General features: G+C 38.9%; 1 long non-coding RNA gene across 2 annotated transcripts; it reads right to left on the bottom strand.

Moving 5' to 3' along the window:
• Positions 1-1,109: 1,109 nt before the first annotated feature.
• Positions 1,110-4,985, bottom strand: LOC127373739 (uncharacterized). 2 transcript variants are annotated; one of them, XR_007886933.1, is made up of 3 exons: positions 4,918-4,985; positions 4,719-4,813; positions 1,110-1,413 (listed from the first exon to the last, which is right to left on the bottom strand). It is a non-coding gene; the product is annotated as an uncharacterized LOC127373739 (long non-coding RNA). The 2 variants fall into 2 exon arrangements; XR_007886932.1 differs by having other exon boundaries at positions 4,719-4,968.
• Between the last annotated feature and the right edge of the window lie 11,080 nt (positions 4,986-16,065).

Raw genomic sequence — 16,065 nt, 5'->3', positions numbered from 1 at the left:
TTATGACCACTGACTGGTGGAGTGAATGAATGAATGAATGAATGAATAAATGAATGAATGAACACTGATTATCTGGTTTTCACTCATGTCAGTGGGTGGGATATATCTGGCAGCAAGTGAACATTTTGTCCTCAAAGTTGATGTGTTAGAAGCAGGAAAAATGGGCAGCGTGAGGATTTGAGCGACTTTGACAAGGGCCAAACTGTGATAGCTAGACAACTGGGTTAGAGCTTCTCCAAAACTGCAGCTCTTGTGGGGTGTTCTGGATCTGCAGTGGTCAGTACTGATCAAAATTGGTCCAAGGAAGGAAAAGCAGTACTGGTCCCTACGTTACATTATATTAAGAGAGTAGAGTTTTGCAACATCAGTTGTTGGAACCTTTAATGTTAATAGGATAACCTGTCAGGGCTAGTTGACTGAACCCAGGAGCAGACACACAGACAAGATGGACGGTTTAGGGGTCTTTATTCCACACACACACACACACACACAGGGGGGTTGAGGGGCGGCCACGGCAGGAACAGGCAGGTGAAATGGCAAGAGAGACCGCACTCTAAAAAATCATGCAAGGGGGTAGTAATTCCAGCTTAAAATAAACATGCAATTCTAGTATACACATTTAAGTTTGCTACATCTACTTAATTCAGCAAATCAAACCAACTCGAAAATTTTAAAAAAATCTTTACTTATTTTTAAATGTAATTTGAATGCACAATGTTGCGTCAGCTCAACAAGTCACAATATTGAGCTGGCTCAACTAAAATATCTATCTTGTGAGCACTTCCCTGAGTCTTACTGAAATGACTGGTTTTCAGTGTGTCCAGTCTTGCATATTTACTCTGTAGCCCTACATTACACATCGTATTTTAGATGCATAGGCCTTTATTTTGGCTATTTATACCTACAATTTCAGTTTTTCATTACATTTTCAAATGCTTTCTCAATTTAAAAGAGAAAAAAATGTTTTGATATGCAAAATAAAACAGACTATTTTTTAAAAAAAAAGCTATTTATACTAGCTTCTGTTTTTTCTTGCTGTTTAAAATGTTTTCTCAATCTAAATATTTAGTTTATATTATTTTCACTAACAATGACCACGCCATCGAATGTATGAAATAAGAAAAGTTTATTGCACGTAATGAACAAATGTGAACCAATGTGGTATACTGAGGGATGAGGGGTGAAGGGATTAGGGATGAAGTGATGAGGGATAAAGGTAGGTTCAGGGGATGAGGGGTGGAGGTAGGTACGAGGGATGAGGGATGGATGGAGGTCGGAGGAATGAAGATCGGGTGGCGGATCGATGAATGAATGGAGGGGTTCGGCGCGATGTAAGAGGGAACTGAGTGGGTTGCGAGACACTGAGTGGGGGAACTGTCTTTTTGGATCTCTTGTAGAGAGCCCCAGTGGTTCCTGTATTTGGATAAGAGAGGGAGAGAAAAAGAAAGGGTTTGGGTGGGAGGGATGTGGAAAATGAGTCAAGGAGGGAGTGAACGGATAAGGTGTGCTTAAGTAAGTTTGAGCGGAAATGAGATGATTGCAGGGCGTGGTCTTTGTTCCCGAACCTAGTTATAAAACATCATTTAACAATATTTGAATGTATCTAACCACTAGATGTGTTTTGAGTTTCCACCGCAGACAATAACCTTAAATGTAGATGGGGTTGTTCAGAAGTAATCATTTCACTTTGCCAGCAGTTTGGAAACAACAGATAAAACCTTTCCTGGTTTCGAGAGATTGTTTTTAACAATGCGATGCCACCGATAAACGCGAGCCGCCTGCAAACGTATTTATTTACCGCACGCTATTATTTTGAAAAAACGTCATAACATCAACAAGAGGTTCTGACATCCGGGACTTTTCACATGTTGATATCCATGGGTTAATGTCGACGGAAAGGTGAGTACTGAGAAATATAATATGTTGCCGTATTGGTAAATATTGATGATTTCAAGGCAGAGCTTTTACACAGGTATGTCAATCCTGTAAATGAACTTAATTGAAGCAAATCTAGCCCACCTCTTTCTGAAATTACAAAGCCTATTTAATGTGCCCAACAGGTGTATTGATGAGGTGGTGGAAGAGCTAAACTTTATTTCTGGCTCAGCTTCAGGTCCTATCATTAAACAGATTTTACAGTCATGCTTAGAGAAGCATAATTGTCAGCTAGATGATTCAGTGATCTGTGATTAGCAAACCTAATAAAGCTACCAACTCTTTTTCTTTTCTTCTTTTATTAAATGATTAAAGTGTTGTGGTCAGGATGCTCCTTTTCTCACAGTCTTTTTACCATCTAGTGGTAGTGACATGAAATGGCAGATGTCACAGCCAATAACATGAAACCCCCAGACAATAGTAGACAAGGTATTAAATCTCATTATGATCAATTGCATATGTAGTTTGATAATGGTCTACAAATTTGAAAAATTTTAGCAAGAGAAATAAGCCATGATGCTGCTAATCAGAAAACTACTTGTTTGATTTTCTTCTTCTTATGCAATACCTTTTCAGGGAATATTTCCTGTGCTGAAAGAATGCTGAATGCAATATACAACAGGGACGTGCAGTTGCCTGATGGTGATGCTGATGTTCCTGGTAAGTTAATCAGGTTCTAGTAATCTTAAATAGCTAAGAAAAATTCTGTTTGTTACAGATGCCCAAACGTCTCATCCGAATGCAGCTGCCACAATTCACCTCATACTTAAGGACCATGTGACTGACAAGCTGGAGTTGCCGGGTGGAATTCCTGGGACAGTGGATGAGCTTCAGTCTATTGTACAACAGAAACACAGGTTGGAGCTGGGGAAGTTTACCTTGCATTACAAGGATGCTGATTTTGGAGGGGAGTTTTTTTTCCCCTCTTACCTCAACAAGAGATCTCAAGCATAAAGACACAATTAAGGTTGTTCATATTGTTGAACTCGGCTCACTCAACAAGGTTGTAACTGACCTTGATAGCTTCAACACAAGTGCATCCAGCAGTACTTCATCTGAATCCTGTCATACAGTGATGCTGTCATCACCTGAATACAGTAATCGGCGTTCTCAGTGTTGGCCTTCTGAATTTCCAATTCCATGCTTCCGCAATGACACAGAGCTTGTGCTAGCAGCAGGTAATGAAGCTTTCAACAAAGATGGAAGTCCACTCAGCTCTACTGCCATCCTTCCAGACGTCCTGGAGACATTGGCTGAAAGCATCTTTGAGTATGTTGCCTATCCTACATCTGCACAGTTTGCCGATGTAGCAGAAGCATTGATTCGTAAACATCCTTGTCTGAAAGAAACAGGGTCATACAATGGATGTTACGGATGGCAACAAAGACTCAAATTTAAAATGGGCAAATATAGAACCAAACTTAGAGGGCTTGGGTGCCCTGAGCTTGATGTGAATGCTCTAAAAAAAAAAAAAAAAAAAAAAAGAAGCGAGCAAATGAAAAAAACGCCTGCCAAGAATGTGAAGAAGCCACGGAAGGGTGAGGCTAACTACTTGCCACCTCATCCACAGGGAGAAACACAAGAAAGTTTGGAACGTGAAAGACTGGAGCTCCTAAGCGAAGTGAAGAAGAGGAATAATTCCCAGATCAATGAGAAAAAGGAAAGGACATTGTCTATTCGCAGACAGGAAGTTGTCACCCTGTCCCCACCTGTCAGTGACTTGAAGGAACGTTGGCCTGCTCTTTTTCTTCCAGCACAGGTAAATGTTTTTTGTTGTTGTTTAATAAAAGTTGGCAGGAGTATGGTTTTAACTGAATGAAAGTTTAATTCTGACAACTCTTTGGCATTTCAAAAGGTGTTCCTAAAATTAGATGGTCAGAAGACCACCCCAAAAGTCACATCGCTTAAGCAGAAGCTGTCAGCAATCTTTGAACCTCGTTGCTGAACATCAAACATAGTTCTCACTTGTACTGTGATGAACTTGTGTGTGTTTAACATTTTCACTTCACTGAAACTTCTCTTCAATGCTGGAGTTTGATTTAAAGTGATTTCAAGGTTCCCCATGTTTTGTAGCAATGTTGTTGCAATATAACCATCTTACAAATCATTTGAAAATGTCCTGGGTCCGAGTCTGAGTTCATCAAAGACTTTAATATGCTGGAGTGTTAGCTCAAGAGTTAATTTTTAGCTCATTTCACATTGATAAAATAATCTCCAAAATTATTTTGGGATACATTTTGTTTTAATTAAATTGGTAAGTATACCTTGGTTTTTGCAGACCGAGACTGTAAAAAGAAGCTGTCTTGACATTTGTTTATTAAAATGTTGAATTGTGAAATGTGGTTCTTCTTTTTTATTTCCCCTGACTTAAGTAAATCAAGGTATTAATACTAAAGAAGGTATGGTAACTATTTGCATGGACATTTCTGAGTAGAAAAAGAAAAAAATTAAGTTAGAGCAACTTTATTTGAATGATGAGACAACTTAATATTTCAATGCATATTGAATTAATATTAAGTAGGTATTACTTAATTTAGCTATTGGATATAGAAGAAAAACATGTTTATTGTACTTAATTTAATGGTGTAACTAACACAGGCATTAAGTACAGCCAATGTGAAAATTCAAATTGTACCCACTGAATATCAAGTAGATTTAACTTAATATAGCTTTCAGTGTATTTAATGATTTATGTTGTTGTAATAGTGATATGCTAGTCACAGTTACTTAATAACACTGAAGTTGGGACAACTTAAAAAGATCCATGCAAATAGTTAACATACCTTTTTGAGTAGACCCAGTACATTATTTTTTAGAGTGCAGAGACACAGAGGCACAGGAGAGCTGACTCTGGAAATTGAACTGCACACGAGGGTTCCTGGAGCACAGGAGAGAAATGGTTAGACGGAGGAGCTGGTGCAGGAAGATCACGAGTGGACTTGTAGTAGAAAGTTAAATACTGAAAGGATCCACGAAAGTTACCACCAAGTTGGCTGAAACAATCTGGCGAGGAATGAAAGGATGACCGGGGTTCTTGAGGGCTGAGACTGATGAACAGATTGAGAGCAGGTGACACAGCACACAGGTGAGGTGAAGGGAGGCCGCACCCACATCAGACATACAGGGAAGGAGGAGGAGCAAAGGGAGCATGAGGGGAGCAGAGCCATGACATAACCAGGGACAAAATGTTCTGTCCAGCAACCAAGAAACTGTATCAATCTGTTGTGACTGAAGGTTTGGACCACATTCAGACAGCCTCTCCAGCATGAACAAAATTTCCACCAACAACTTCAAAAGTGTCATGAACAATGACTCTGTGCTGTCAGTGCTGATAATTGAAGTACATCTCTTAACCATGTGGTTTTTATACTGTCATATTGTTTTGCTCACATAATGTCATGATTCTGTCACGATGTGATTTACTATGTTGCAAAGCTTTTGTGAAAATCTTTTGCACAAAATGTAATTGTAACTGTGGTTTTATTGGCTAAATCACAAATGCCTTGCATGAATAAACTGGTTTGCCAAGAAAATCACATAGGAAAATTTAAAGTGAGTCTTGCATGAGGATCTTAATATAACAGGTGCAGCAGCTTCTCACAAAAACATAATGACCTAATGAATCAGTCCCTCTCTTAATTACAACATTGTTGAAATAAAATGATTTCCCATTATCTTTTTGTAATGATTAAAGAGAGCTTAAAAAAAAAAGTCATTGTCTCTGTGTTACAGAACAGAAGAAAAAATAATCTCTCCATCTGTTGGCACCCCACAGAACAGCTGGATAGATGACTATTTGAACAAGTGTTCAAACAACAAATCTGTTTTCTAGGAGACAATTCCTGCAGCTGTATCTCCTTCCTTAGACCACATTAAGCTGCAATAGGAGGAGGAACTGTGATCACAATTATCAACACTGTCTTAGCAGTTAACAATTGGCCTGGTCCAGTCACCAACAATATGCATTTACTAAAGTTTACAGTGCTTCATACTCTCCCCTGGTTGTAGCTCGCAATGCATTAGAGGACTTTTGCATGAAGTTGAGTGTTTCTCAACCTTTCAAAAGGTCTTATTCTTAATCAATACAGCAGCCTATCACTGTTCCAGCTAAGCTTTTGAATTTGTGAGCATTATTAGCAGCTCTTTCAGCTAACAATGCTAACGTGTTGATATTTTGTAGGTATAATGTTTACCATGCTCACCAAAGGTCAGGGGGATCATCAAAAGTAGAAAAATGTATCCTCTGGGGACCATGATTGTTTGTCCAAATTTTGTCGATCCTTACAGAACACATTTCGGCTGGTCCAAAATGGTGGACCAATTAACCAAGCCACCTATAGTCACACTTATTGACCAACCGAGACCAACATGGTCATCCGAAGAGCCTTGGTGCTAGCATGGCTAAAAAAAGACTGTAACAACGTCTCCTAAACGACAGTCGGAGGATGTAATATAGCACACCTCAAACTCACACTTCTAAAGCATTCTACTCAAGGCTCAACCAGAACGTTTTATAAGGTCTGGCAACCTTTTCTGTCTTATTGAACAAATCCCCATTAATGTGCTTAATGTAACAGTCTCACCCTTTTCTATCTTTTCTGTTACCTTTTTTATTATTCTTTATTATTATTATTATAAATTAGTTATGTATGGGACACATGTAGACCAGTGTTAATGTTTTTATATGCATAACAGTAAGTGAATCTGTGCATGGTTTGCTGTGAAAAACATTTAAATGATATCTCCATCAGCTGTCCCAGAACTGTGCAACATATCAACCTATGAGTCATGTTCTAATGCAAAACAGACATTCAATACCGAAGTGGTAATTATCAGTTAATCTCCTGCTGACTGACGTAGAACAAACTTGTCACCTCCCTTACTCCCTCTAAATAAAGTCATCAGCACAACTGACAGGCTGGGTGTGACACACATCTTAACTTTGTATGGTAGCAAGCATTTAGCTCTCTCACTAAGCCAAGTCTCCTTTACTTCGATTCCATAAATTATCCACTGGAGACCTCTCTGACAGTGAGGTCAGTCGGGGTGAGCATTCAAATCAATACAGGTGCACTCTTAAATTTGACCCCATCCTCAAGCAGGGAGTGGAAACACAAAGGGAATGGTAATGACACTACACTCAATACAACACGACTTATAGACACTGATAACAGGACATGGGTATACACACAAAGTACTCACAAAGTGGCATTGATCTTGGATTTTTAGTACTAAGGGTGTAGAACTGATGTCAGCTCCTGATTTCCCAAAGCAACACATTCTCAAGTTCCGTCAGACAACTCACGTTCGAAATGTTTATTACAACAGTAAAGCATATTTAGATCCAACCTCATCACTCCCCGCAGATATGTTTACATAGAGATATTGGGGAGTGATGAGCAAATACGTTAAACCCTAGCCGGAGCCTACAGGTGGATGCTGGGGTGGTGGTGGGGCTTACAGAGCGGCAGGCAGCAATACGGATGCAGGGCAACAACAAGGGCATTGAGAGCTGGGAAAATGTGCAGTTTAAATAGACCGCCAGATTGGTTAGTGATTATGGAATAAGGCATGTCGTGTGTATAGCAGTGCAGCTCGAGTTGCCTGCCTGAACTAGCTCGCAGGCTTCGCTCCATTTAAGTCAAGTCGTCAAATACTGCTGCTTGGTTAGTGGCCCACCGCTTTAGAATATGAGAGCCCGTTCTTATTCCCAGGGTGTCAAATACCGACGTTTTGTCACGCCCTTTGACGTCTCACCCCTTTAGCATCTTTATGCAATGCGCCATGTTTCAATGTAAACCAATCAGCATCAGGCGACGTAGTATAAAGAGCGTCCACAGTCCACACCTGGAGGGGGAGGGGTGGACATATCTGTCAGATATATAACCTAAACTATGATGTTTTCTCAAATCCAACCTAAAGTATTTTTGGTGCCTCAACCTAATACAACTACAATGGTTTTACAGCATTAAAAGATAAGCGTCCTTTCTAATAGCAGGTGACATGGAATAAAGACTGAGAAAGTCCATATGTGGAGGTGGTGGGGTGGATGGATGGCTCAGACCAACCAGGAGACCACTGTTCACGTCCTGTGTGAAAACCCCAAAACATTTTAAAGAAACATACGTACGTACCACAAGTTAAGACTGTTTCCTAATCCTAAACAAGTAGCCTAATCTAATTAAACTGCAACAGTTTCACATTAACCACACAAGCTTTTTTTTAGCCTAATCGAATGTTGCATATTTATCATCGCTAACTTGACCACAGAGCCCTGAAATGATGCCAGAAGGTCATAAGAGAATCACATTGTGAAGCAGAGGGCCACTCAGCAAGCTGCAGTATTTGACAACTTGGGAGTGAGAAAAAAAGTCAATTCACATTTACAAGACCTCACGGGGAATGTGACTTCTCACTCACTAAACATGGGGTATTACAATCCCCAATTAGGATTTCAATTAAAAAAAACATTTAAAATCAAATCCAAAAAGAAGTGATTTGTCTCGTTTTTTACTTTCCAATCATCCGGGAAGGACAACAAGTTGCATGCTTGTTGCATGCATCTTATTTGCCTGGTTTTTAAGATTCATGAGGTTTCATTTGAAGCATGAAATTCAGGCATAGAATCTGAGAATGATATAAAGCTTGTGTTGTTATTCCTTTTCTGTATTCACTAATAACAGCAAGGATTAAAGAGGATTTATCACAATACTTTTTTCCCATACAGAGATCATCACAGCCATTTCACCACTGCAGACAAATTACATAGTTGGCTCAATGATTAACTTAATGTCAGTGTCATTAGACAGTAAGAAACCAATATCCATCGCCCTATAGAACAGACTTGATTATGATAATGACATAGCATAGTCATGCATGCTACTGTAATTACTGCCGTCCATATAGGTTAGCACTGATGAAGGAATATTTATTGAATGTGAAGCCTGGTGACAGTAAATTGATGGTTATGGACAAGTCCTGAGTTGTTCAGGAGCCAGGCTTTTGTCAATCATTTTAATGAAAGTAATGAGATGCAAAATTGAGTCTAAATAGAGTCTAGATTTATGTACTGCACCATCAGATTTTCATTACTTGAGAAGAAGTTTATTATAATGTCCTGTCATTATGTTCTAACTACTAGACTCAAATGCTTTTGTCTGCCTTTCTTTACACAAACACAAACCCTTAAATACACACACACACAGAGAGAGAGACACACACACCTGCCCTATTAATATAATACTGTTCCTTATTTTGTATGAAATTATAATTGGGCTTCCCCTTCTGCCCTATGGATAGTGGTACTGTCATCCTGGAAGAGACCACTCCCATCAGGATACAAATGTTCCATCCTAGCATAAAGGTGATCACTCAGAACAACATTGAGTCCCCCCCCCAAAGAGCATTACAGAGCTACCTGATCCACTCACTGTATAGGTCAAGCATTCAGGCCTGTACCACTCTCTTGGCGTGTGCCACACATGCATTTGCCCGCTGGAGAATATGATCTCATCCGACCATATCACCTTTTTTTCCGTAGACCAGAGCTTATGGTTTTTGCACCACTGACCCCTCAAATATGCAATTATCTTTGTAATGTGGGGTTTGTGCACTGAAACTCTAAAATGACAAAATCAGAATCAACTGGGCCTGCTCAGCATTTGATAAATGCCACAGAGGCATTTTTTCCACCAAATTAGCACTGGTTCTTCAACCGTGCTATCTAGCAGACCAGCCCGAGTTTCCACCAGTTTTATAGGGAACCATTGTAACTGGATGAGTCATCAACAATGCTCAACGACCTGTAGAATATGACTCGCCTACTTTGGTTCCCAAAGAAAACTGTTTATTAATTCTAGCAGGGAACCAATTTGTTTTTTTTTTTGGTCGAAATGCTTAGAACGGTTTAATACTAGGTGCTAGAATTGGAACATAGCTTGTTTGCTGTTGGTGGAAAATTCCTAACAGCATGATTAGATATTAATTGCTTAATTTTATCATGCAGTGGATCTGTGTGGAAGCATCTGCATTCGTTATGTTTCAACACTCACTTACTGATGTTTTTTGCTTTAAGTTGTCATCAATTTGTACCTCTCCCACTCAGGTTACTCATTTGGCCTAACTCAACCAAGTGTGAACCTATCATGACGTCACCCATTGGTTTGTGGAATACTCTTTTGAAGCCAAAAGCATATGCGGCTTTAGCGTCTGTGGCTTCACTTTTCAGACCCTAAAGCTCTGTCCATTATATATACTGTCATTGGTCTCAACGACACCGGACAAGATCATATCTTAGAATTTAGCTCATAACCTCGCTCTCACCTCATCACTGAGAGAGAATACAGTGATTGTTCCCTGTAGGGCCGTACCTGCACACACGCTGACTGTGGCACATTATTGCATGGCTGTTGCATCTTCATGCCTTGTTGATCATGTTTAACCATCCGTATCCCCCTCTGAATAGCTGAATAGCTGATAAGCTGTCTGCATAAGTAAATACATTACTTAAGCCTCATTACAGGATTAATCCAACTTTTTTTATGTTTCTTTTATGTTTTCTTATTTTTCATGAAGTCAAATAGAATTATGAAGCTAAATGAATGTTTCTCCATTTGTCATAATGAATACTGCTGTCAGAGATAGAACAGACAGCATGCGCTGCAACTGTGACAGCACAATGACAGAGTAATACATCTGCAGTCAATTTCTCATTTCAGCAGACTATTGATTCTATAGACCGCTTGAATACTATGATAATGATAACATCATATGAATGATGAGGTAACTGGGCGATATGAAGAGAGGGGGGAGGAAAACATTAATTTAAATAAAACTCTCCGGAGTTCTCAGTGCTAATTATAGTAATAATCATTTCACATACACTGACATTCCAATATTATATACAGAAGATACACATGATGCAAACTCACTTTTTCCTCCAACACATATGTTACATATTTTTTTTACAATGTGAGGAACAGAGCACCACCACAAAGGGTAATTATATGACACACTCAAAGTGGTTTTTCAGGTCAGGTGAAACACAATTATAACAAAATGTTCGCTGTCAGATCCAGAATTGTTCCCTCTCAAGATGAAAACAGGATCTTTTTTTGTTCAACATGTAATTACTTGAAAGGTGCATGAACGTGTGTAATTATAGATCTGAAAATTCTGGTAACCAGGTGCAGCACAAACTACTACAAACTACTTGGTTGGCAGCCACATAGTCAACAGCCTTATAGGCCAGCATGGCCACATGTTATCTTGTACCAATCTGAATTAATGGGCACACCATCAGGAGAACTTCTCTTTAGAAACTAATTTACTTCACATGAATAATCATGTTTTTAGAGTTGAAGATCAAACAGCATCCCCGTTAATGGACAAATACTACTGTTTTAAAGGTCCAGTGTGTAACATTTAGGAGGCTATCTAATATCTAAAATCTAATATTCATAGGTATGTTTTAATTAGTGTCTAATCACCTGAAAATAAGAATAGTTATGTTTTTGTTACCTTAGAATGAGCTGTTTTTATCTACAGACTGAAACTACACCACTAGATACCACAAAATCCCACTCACTGGCCCTTTAATGCAAAGTCTTATTCAACAACCTGTGTGTATCTGCAAAATTACCAACTGTAGCTCCTCATCAGTAAAACAGTTACCTCCATTGGGCCAGATTATCTCTTGATTTAGCCGTTTCACCTGTTGCACTGCAGTTCTACAAAAACCTGTGGCCGTGATAACTATACACAACAAAGATGGCGACAGCTGCAGGCTCAAAGACATAAAAATGTAAAATGTCAAAATGACAAAAACCTAACAAAAAGACTAACATAAACACTGCAAATCAGGTGCCAATATTAACGCTATGTCTGAAATTCCTCCCTCAAACAGTATTAATATTCACCCTGAGAGATTAGACACTCAAATAAAATGGCTGAGGCTAAATATAGCACACTACGTAGCTAATACCATGTGATTTTGCAAACAGCCTTGGTGTCACCAGCTGTTTTTTTTTCTCCACCTGCCAGCAATGAGCTTCTCCACCCCTCTCTCTGCAGGTGCAACTTAATGTGCACTACTGCAGTGACAAGGATGAAGACCACTGCCTGCTTTCCACTCACAAACGCACACAAACAGTAGTGTTTATTGAAACACTTGTTCAAGTCAGAGTATCGCTACTGAGAATCAAACCCTGGATCTCTACAGTGGTGGATGGGACCTCTAAGACCTCTTAAGCTAAATAAACTTTAAATACAGAAAACCTCTTGTATTAGCTACAAAACACAAAGCTGAAAGCAGGCTGTTTTCTGAACTTTAGAGATAGATTCAAACATATAGGTACAAACTTATGATCATTTTATAGAATGTGATGCATTGCTGTAGATTACCCAGCTGTTTATAAAGTGGTTAAAATGAAACGTCTACAGCAGTAAAATGCAACATACACATTAATGCAGCAGTAATGTTAATCCAAAAACATCCAAATATTATGGAAAGAAATCTTCTTGTCACTAGAAAAACAGTAGTTTTTATTTTTTTTTACTTTTCTTTAGCTACAAAATTAGAAACTCCACATAATTAGAATTGTTTCAAAATAAGTGTGTTATATGCACAGAGAGCATGGTAAGCAAACTTTCAATATTTCCACACATTTATTTGTGTCTTGCTTCAATTTATCTCCTCGACAACAAGACACATCTTAGAGGAGCTGATCTGGTTTCTTTTCTCTGTTTGGTGAGACATTTTTCATCTGCCAAACAAAATGTACAACGAGCACAAGTCTGCACATTATCCTTTCACACCTTCACAGTGAGTGACAGAGGATATCTACTTTTTATCCAAATCCTGGTGCTCAGTTGATGAATCTCCGATATACTTTCAGGGGGAAAATGATTTGGACAGATGACAGAACATGATACACATCGTTAAGCATTCCAAGCATTGCCATGTCAGATTGATGATGGATGACAGAGAGTCTGGAGGAAGTTTACTGTGTGTAAACTTTCATGTTGAAATGCAAAATATTCTGTTGGAGACGTTCCCAATCGTGGATGGCCTGTCAAAGTCGACAGACCTCCCTGTCCTTCAGACGGGTGATCCAAGTCCACAAGCAGGAGCGAAAAAATAAGAAAAACAGACAGAAAGAGAAACCTCATATGTTTTTGGGGTACATGCAGTAAAGATACACTGAACATTTATTGTGGCCAGCCTAAGGCACACCTCTGCAATACCCATACTGTCTGATCAGCATCTTGATATGCCACACCTGTGAGGTGGATGGATTATCTCGGCAAAGGAGAAGTGCTCACTAACACAGTTTTTGACAGATTTGTGAACAATATTTGGGAGAAATAGGCCTTTTGTGTACTTAGAGAAAGTCTTAGATCTTTGAGTTCAGCTCATGATGAATGGGGGCAAAAACAAAAGTGTTGCGTTTATAATTTTGTTCAGTGTATATCAGCCCCATATTATTCAGAGTTGGCCCTACAGAACTGCATTCAGTTCAAGTTTGCACAAATACTGCCTATACCATCTGTGGTGATTTCCTCACGGACAAGTCAACAAATAAATGATAATTACAACAAACATTTGTATTTTGTCTATTTAATAAAGTAGAATAATAAAGAAAAAACTGAGTTTTAAAAAATTACAAAAGTCAATCTGTTTCAGCTGGAAGGACAGATCTGTTACACCCAAGTGTATCCCACATGTCTGACAAAGAAGGCACAGAGACATTCATCTTTTGTAAGAAAGTTTGTAACGTCCGATGGTCAGGGGAGGAACTCTCTCATGGCCCTGAACATCTTGATTTGGTAAGATACACAACTTGCACACCAGGCTCTTAGATGAGAAGTTACAGAAGGTGTTTCTGAGTCTTGTAGGATTCACAATTGTTGAGGTAGCTTAATTAGCTTAGAGGGTCACAAAAAGGGTCAACACATTTGACCTCAAAGGAATTTGCACGCCAGTGTTAGAATAATACATTGGATCGTGGTAATGTGAGCAACAATATACTGTTATAGAAAAACATATAGGAAAAATTCATTTTGCCCCTACACCACTATCTCCTGATTGGTGTCATGTCCAGCTGCACAGTGAAAAGGTGCTTTATAATCCTCATAAACAATCTTAAAATATTACAATATGTTTGCTACATGAGTGTTTTAATGCAGTGTACTTAAGTTATCTACGTTTATTACTAATGGCTGCTTCAAGAAGGATAGGGCATGACCAGAAAAAATTACTTTTTTTGAAGTTAACATAGTCTAAAACAAAAGTGCCATGCAGCAAAAAATACACAGTTTAAATAAAGTTCACCAACATTGCAGAAGGCACTTTTTTCCCTACAGTCTGAGCCACGCGATTTACTGAATATGTATAAACATCTTAATTTTCAGAACATATTCTATAATTATACTACACAAAGAGTCTCCTCATTAACATTAACTTTATATGTGGCAATAGATGTTCTCCAAATTACAACAGCCAAGTCTTACTTTACATTTGCATATACGAGTTGGCTGTTTCCCCAGCTAACCCCAAACAACCCGCTGGAATTTTAAAGTAGGCATGATATTAACTGAGCTCCTGATAAAAGGACAACAAGACACATTTGAGAGGAGCTGGAAATTGTTTGCCTACTTTGACAAACTCTAAAGGAATAGTTTGACATTTTGGGAAAATATTACTTTTTTTTAGACTAGAAAATTGATACCACTCCAAGTCTGAATGAAAGAAGAAAAGACATCACTGTAATAGCCTGTGGCCTTTTCCGTGTCCGAATAGGACTTAATTTGCACATAAAATCTCATTTGTTTAATCGTACAAAAATGTAAATGTCAAAAGAACAAAATTGTGGCCACTGTGCTTGTCCAAATAATTGTTCTAGCCCACGTTCATGCATGTACACATTTATGCACTTAAGCACGCACTACAGGCATTTTCATCAGGATGAAGGAAAGTTATTTCAACACCTAGCACTCCTATCGAGCAGCTTTAAACACTAGCATACTGGTTCTGTCTGAAAGAGCCACAAGCGTCATATGACTTATAGACTAGCAACAGTATTGACAGTGACACATTGAGCAATGGGCAGCCTCTGTGCAGGGCCCGGAGACCAGCCCTAGTTCTAAGTCACTGGTAAAGCACTGACAGAAGACATACATGTCTTTGATTGTTGGGGAAACCAGATCACCAAAAGGAAATCCACCCAGCTCAACACAGCTGGGATTTAAACCCAGGATCTTCTTGTCAGCGCTAACCACTGAGCCACCATGCTGCAACATTATAACCCAGAGTTATACTATAGTTATGTGTAGCCATCATCCTTTCTGTTGTTTCATTGAGTCTTTAAGTAAAGACCAGAGGACTGTACAATGTGCAGTCTTTAAACATTGTCTACTGTGAAAAGATTTAAGAAATGAAGGGTCATGCAGGCTTAAAGTTCTTAAATGTAGTGCAACAACATATGTCAGCACAGCATGGATCTGCGTCAGAGAACACCACGAGCGACACAGGCAAAGGATGGAGTATATTTGCTTGCCAATTAACACAGGAAGTGAAAACTAAAAGGTAACAGAAGCAACAAAAAAAAGGAATGCATAGATCAAGGGTGTGTCTGTTTCTGAAAAATATTATTTACAAACGCGTCCTTGCCATCTCATGGTGAAACAGTGATTTGCGTTCTAAAAGGTCTGATTAAAAGCCGGTAGTGGGTTCACATCACACTGACATTACAGACTGTGTCTTCAGATAATTGCTGTCACACAGACATGCAGAATAAAAATGACAGGGACAAACAGAGCATCAGTGTCAGCTGAGTTCCTACGGGTAGTAAATCATGTCGTACATTTTGAGAAATGTAGCTAAATATGGAAAATGAACGGATTCTAGCAAGAACAGTGATGAACAGTGGGTGTTGATGAACATCAAAATTCCTGTTATGTACTTAACCTGATGTGACTTTAATTAAACCACATACAATCCTTTCCAAACACACTCTAATGTCTCAGTAGGTTAGTCCAGAGCCCCATGCTTCTGAAGCAGATGACTGGAAAAGGTAATTTCTTGTGTCCTTCACATTGTCCTTTATTAGTCAGCTACTGAAGTTGCTGCCA

The sequence above is a fragment of the Dicentrarchus labrax genome, unplaced genomic scaffold (assembly GCF_905237075.1).
Source record: "Dicentrarchus labrax unplaced genomic scaffold, dlabrax2021, whole genome shotgun sequence".
Lineage (NCBI taxonomy): Eukaryota > Metazoa > Chordata > Actinopteri > Moronidae > Dicentrarchus > Dicentrarchus labrax.
The sequence above is the reverse complement of the archived record's forward strand: the minus strand, read 5'-3'. Positions and strand labels throughout refer to the sequence as shown.